Raw genomic sequence first — 6,437 nt, 5'->3', positions numbered from 1 at the left:
AAGTCCAGGGCCTGGCTTTACACATTTGCTGCAAACCTGATGGTGGGAAGGAGCTCTCAGTCTAACTCGGGGTCAGTGGGCAGTTGGCCTTTTGGGGTACTATGACTCTGATTGAGAACCTTTTGGATTTGGGACCGTCCCAGGTTTCAGGGGTTCCGATTAGGAATGCTTGTCCGAGTTTGCACCTCTGCTGCTGTGAACGGCATGAGCAAGACAACATGGGGAGGAAAAGGTGTGTTTCACCCTAGAGCTACGTCACCACGAGAGAAGTCAGAGCAGGACCTCGAGACAGAAACCTGGAGGCAGGAACAGAAGCAGAGGCTGGGCAGAACATTCCTTGTTAGCCTCTGTCCATGGCCCTCTGACCTTGCTCTTTTATACAACCAGGCTACCTGCCCAGAAAACAAGTACAAATACAGACCTCATGATCTACTTAAGCCGGATTCCAGAGCTGCTCACTTCGCCTTCCCTGTGTGCGCTCCAAAGCTGCTCACGGTGTCTTCCCTGTGTACACCCCACTTACTATTTGAACAGCTGATCTTTTTAAAGTCTTATTTGTCCAACCTTCTTCCCTTATAAACCTGGTTATCTGGAGGCATAGAAATGAAGCTGTTTCTGGGTCCAAAAAAAATCTACCTTCAGGGTTTCCATCATTGAGACATCAAGTTAATATATGATATGGTACACACACACACACACACACACACACACACACACACACACACACACAACCACAGTCACACAGCTGTATTTCTAGGCCACTGTGGGAGAAAGTGCTCCAAACAGAACAACCTGACAGGCACTCATGGTGACGGCACAGTTGATTAACAGAGAGCCTCACTCCCAGTGTGGGTGGCCAGTGCACCACTGTCTATAGCTTAGGCACGTACTGGAGATGCAGGCAGGATGCTAGTGCATAAGGCATACAGGACAACTGAACAGCACTTGAAACAGGTCCCCAGACCTTAGCATTACTGAGACCGTGATGGAAGGAGCACCCAGGCCTTGGAATCCACCATGTGGGCAGCAACACCTGCCAAGACCAGAACAAAGACATAATCCACCAAAGTCCACAGTCCCGGGAGAGTCCCTAGGTGTTCTACCTCTGGCTAACTGTTCTTGCTAACTGAGGCACATCAACTGAGGGTGAGGGTTTTAGGCTTAACAGTTCACCTGGAGAAAGGCTCAGGACTGCGCTCCAGTCTCAAACACCCAGTGCAGTTGCAGGCCAGCTGATAAAGGCCTTCTGTTGACTTGAACCCATGACTAAGTGGTCTTCTCTAGTGGATGGATACCTCACAACACATCAAGGGGCAGCCTATTCCCACCAGTGCCCAACCAGGCTCTGAGGGATGGCCAGTGGATCTCATTACCCTAATGCTCATTTTCATCAGCACCTAGCCAGGTCCTAAAGGATGATCCAGTCTGCTCCATACTCTTTACCCTAAGGGCAGACAAGAATGAGGGCAGTCTTCCTTCAGGGAGCCTCTAGAGTCTAGTAGCTTCTTGCTACTTCCCATTCTTGTCGTCTCATGAGCGACACGGGGAATGGGAATATTCCAAAGAGCAACACAGGGGCCTCATCTGTTTACAACTCAAGCTGTGCAGACAGTTTGCATTTTCCCAAGCTACAGATTTCCCTGAAAACCCCATCAGAAGCTCCCCATGGGCCTCCTCCCAACTGAGCTCTTTCTGCTCCACGGAGAACAGCTCTATGGTGAAATGTATGCATTTTAAAGAGTGTGAAATGTCATCTTTCTGTGTTTCTAATGAAAAAAAAAAAATTAAGTCAACAGCAGAAAGCCAGGTAACCATTTAGTCCTAGCACTCACGAGGCAGAGGCCGGCAGATCTCAGTGAGTTCAAGGCCAGCCTGATCTAAATAATGAGACCCTGTCTCAAACCAAACTAACGAACAAAGGCTGAACGGGCATCTTGTTTACCCTCTCACTTTAAGAAAACAAGCAAACCTGAAACCATAGTTTCAAATGTGTGAGACTACGGTTTTCAAATAGCAGCGCACAGGCAACTCGCGGTAGTGGCCCCCTGAGAAATGACACAAAAGAGGGAAACAAGAATCACTGACCAGAGGGGACCCAGCGGCAGCTCAAGGGGAAAGGGAGGGAAGAATTGGGTGTCTGGGAGGACAGGGGCTAGCCTACTGAGAACTGGGGTTCAGTATTGTCTACAGCATGCCTCAGGTCACCCAGCTCCAGCTACACACAGAACATAATAGAAGCCAGTACCCCGACACAGATTTTCTTTTTTGGATGAAAATAAGAATCTATTCCAACAGCACATGAAATGTAAAGTCCCTAAAATAGCCCAAAATGTGGGGCATCTGATCCGGGGAGTTCTGAAGCTACGGTTATTAAAATAAGCTAGTATTGTCAGAAAGGTGGGAAGCTGGTCACTACACAGAATAGGATCTAACAAGAGATCAGATACGTGGTTGATTGATTTTTTTTTTTTTCAGCGAAAGCACACAGACAATTCAGTGGAAAAACAGATTATTTTGTCAGAAAATGGCGGTGGACCAGATGGACATTCTTATGCAGAAAGATGAAGCCCAATCATGTCTGTACCATATGTGAATATCGGCTCAGAGGCATCACAGGCTCACAGGCAAAATCTAGCTGTGTAATTGGTACCAAGGAGACCGGGGTCCCCTCTTGGAGTCTTAGTCTCAATAAAAGAATTGAAGAATGATCTCAAATAGGATCTTGAAAACGTTATTAGACTTGGTTTATTAAGACCAGGGCAGGCAACCCTCTGCCTGGAGGAGGAGAGAGAAGAGGGGGAACGGTCATGTCATATGAGTTAGTCTGAGGTGGAGGCCAGTCATGGGATGTCAGGCAGCCACATGGCAGGGACTGCGAGGGAGAATGCTTTAAAGAAAGATCAAGGAAGCCCAAAGTATTAGGGGAAGCATGTTCAGAGCAGAGACAAGGAAACTACAACTTATGCCTTACTGAGTAATGCTGAAAAGCCGGTAGACTTACCATCCTTAGCACGGCTTGAGATGAACCGACCTTCCTAAAGTAGTCCTTTGGCTACATGACTGATGGGCAGCCGAAATGTCGTGTCTCTGTGCCAGCCAGAGAGATTCCATTTTCTTGATTAGAGGAGATTTCCCTTAATGGCCTACTGCTGTGCACATGCTGGGTTGTCTATAGTGACACCTAAAAGCATAAACTTTCATCAAGATTAAGAATTTCGGCTGCTACTGAGGGAATGGCCAACCAATAGCTGGCCCAACTTGAGACCCATCCCATGGATAAGCACCAATCCCTGACACTGTTAATGATACCCTGTTATGCTTGTACACAGGAGTCTAGCATGGCTGTGCTCTGAGAGGCTCCATCCAGCAGCTGACTCAGAAAGTTGCAGCCATCCATAGCCAAACAGTACATGGAGCTTGGGGACTCTTACGGAAGAATAGGAGGAAGGATTGCAGGACCTGAAGGGGATAAGAACTCCACAGGAAGACCAACAGAGTCAACTAACCTGGATCCTTGGGACTTTCAGAGACTGAGCCACCAAACGAGGAACATACATGGGTTGGACCTAGGTCTCCCCGCACATATGTAGCAGATGTGCAGCTTGACTTTCATTTGGGTCTCGAACAGCTGGAGTGGGAGTATCCCAAAAGCTGTTGCCTGTCCATGGGCTGCCTTGTCTGGCCTCAGTGGGAGAAGAAGTGCCTAGCTCTGCAGAGATTTGATGCGCAAGGGCGTGGGGATACCTTGGAGGACACCATGACCAAGGCAACTCATAGAAGAGATTACTGGGCCTTACAGTTTCCAAGGGTGAGTCTATGACCGTCATGGAGAGGAACATGGCAGCCAGCAGACCTGAAAGGTGCTTTAACATTAGCTGAGCACCTGCATATTAATCCACAAGCGTGAGGCAGGGGAGGAGAGAGAGAGAGGAGAGAGAGAGCTAACTGGGAATAGTGTGGGATTTTGAAACCTTAAAGTCTGCCCTGAGTGACACACCTCCTCCTCCAACTTGGCCACACCTCCTAATCCTTCCCATGTTTCTACCAATTGGGGACCAAGTATTTAAAGATATGAGCCTATGGACATCCTCGTTTAAATTAACTCTCGAGGTTGCTTTTGCTCATGGTGGTTTTTTGTTTGTTTTGTTTTGTTTTGTTTTCAAAATAGGTTTTCTCCGTGTAGCCCTGGCTATCCAGGAACTCACTCTGTAGACCAGGCTGACCTTAAACTCAGAGATTCACCAGCCTTTGCCTCCTGAGTGCTTGGGTTAAAGGTGTGTGCCACCACCACTTAGTGGTTATGTGTTTTTGTTTTAATCACCGTAATAGAAACTTAATGAAAAATAGTTGTGAGCCACCCCATGTGGCTGCTGGATAGTGACCTCAGACCTTCCACATGAGCATTATATGCTTTTAATTGCAAAGCCATCTCTTTGGCCTTTTTAAACCTAAACAAATAAGGAAAAAAAAAAAAAAAACCTTGTGTTTCTGGGATTTGAACTCAGGTCCTTATACTTGGCACTACAAGAACTCTTAGCTGGTGAGTTGTCTCCCCAGCCTCAACCTGACATCAAACAGGATGATACAGTTTTCCTTGCTGAGATTTTGCACAACATAATTCTTAGGGGCTGCTTGGTACATTATGGAGTGTTTAGCAGTAACTCCAGCTTCTACATTCAAGTGCCAGTAACACCCTCTAACATATAATCATGCAAAACCCATATATTTACAATTGTCCACTGGGAGACAAAGTCACCCCCATAGGAACACTGGGTTAAAGAAACTCAATTTCAAAGGATCAAAGCAAGCATTTGCAGCAGTAACTTGATGTGATTCTGTCTCTTGACGTACCTTTTAGACTAAAATGTAAGGCTTGGTTACAAGCTATTTTCTCAGTATCTCTAAGTTGCTGTGGGGGCGGGGGATCTACTTCCTATGCACCATTAAAATCCCACTATTCAGTCAGTTGTGGAGAGACACAGACGAGTTGAGTTTGGGTCTGTAGGGAGGCAGACGGGTCCATCACAGACTACAGACCTCTCTCCAGGTCTCAGCTGTCAAAGACCCTGTCCAGTGGGCATCATGAGTGTTCATTGGGAGACTAAATCCAGCAATGAGGGAGAAAGATGTGGCAAGATTCTTCAAGGGTTTCAGACAGATTGGAGATATTCATCTGAAAATAGGTTTTGATTTTGTGGAATTTGAGGACCCAAGGGATGCAGATGGTGCTGTTTATGAACTTGAGGGAAGTGAACTTTGCAGTGAAAGGGTTACTATTGAACATGCGTGGGCTCGGGCTTGAGGTGGGTGAGGTAGAGGATGATCCTCCAACCGTTTTAGTAGTTGTAGACCTTGAAACAATAGACAAAATGCTCCACCTGGAAGAGCAGAAAATCGACTTATAGTTGAGAATTGCATCTGTAAGAGTCAGCTGGCAGGATCTCAAAGATTTCATGAGACAAGCTGGGGAAGTAACCTTTGCAGATGCACGTCGACCCAAACTAAATGAAGGGGTAGTTGACTTTGCCTCTTACTGTGACTTAAAGAATGCTATTGAGAAACTTTCTGAAAAAGAAATTAATGGGAGAAAAATCAAATTAATTGAAGGCAGCAAAAGGCACAAGTCAAGAAGCAGGTCACAATCTTGGACCAGGAATTCCTCTAGATCTCATAGCTGATTTCAAGCAAGTCTTACAGCTAGCTGATCAAGGAGCGGGAGTTGGAGGCAGAGCCAGTCCAGTTCTGGTAGTCAGTGTTCTGTGCCTGAGAAGAGCCAGAAAGTGATTCTTGAAGGAGATGAAAGTCTCAAGCATCCGTGGATTGACAGAGGCCCTGGTCTCAGTCCAGGTTCAAATCAATTGACCGTGACAATTAAACTGTAAATAATTTTCCCTGGGACCTTTAAAAAAAATTTTTCTAAGCCATACTTGCTGAAAATTCTGGTATGTATATGCTTTTGTGTGGGCTAGGATTTGGAGGGGGTTGGGCTTTATTTCTTTGTAGATGTGAGCCACCAAGGGGTTGGAAACTAATTGTATTAAATGTCTTTTAATAATCCCATGTCCACACTTTTATGACTGAAGTATATAGTTTGTGTGTATTGATAGAGTTCTTTTATAACTAAAACATTTAATTTTTGTACTAGAAAAACTTTTGACTATTTTTAGTTCATTGTCCAGATATGTTCACTCAAGATTAGTTTAATTACTCAATTAAACTAATGAATAGCTTTGAACACTTTCAAAGAGCTCAAAATTCACTTGTACATAAAGGCCTAATATGAATTTTCCTTGTTAGGGTCAAGGGTGTCTTCTTACCCATTAACAGCTGTAAACAGACATCAAAGTATCTGTTTGTTATTGATAGTAAAATATCAAGTATTATAAAAAGTTCTACTATTCTATTTCTAATAATTAGTTTAATTTATTCTTTTGTAC

General features: G+C 45.1%; 1 pseudogene; it reads left to right on the top strand.

The window, feature by feature from the left end:
• Window positions 1-2,524: 2,524 nt before the first annotated feature.
• LOC110325093 lies at window positions 2,525-5,875 on the top strand (annotated as a pseudogene).
• The last annotated feature ends 562 nt before the right edge of the window (window positions 5,876-6,437 follow it).

Source organism: Mus pahari, chromosome 8 (genome assembly GCF_900095145.1).
Source record: "Mus pahari chromosome 8, PAHARI_EIJ_v1.1, whole genome shotgun sequence".
Classification (NCBI taxonomy): domain Eukaryota; kingdom Metazoa; phylum Chordata; class Mammalia; order Rodentia; family Muridae; genus Mus; species Mus pahari.
Note: the sequence above shows the minus strand (reverse complement) of the source record. Positions and strands in the feature narration are given on the sequence as shown.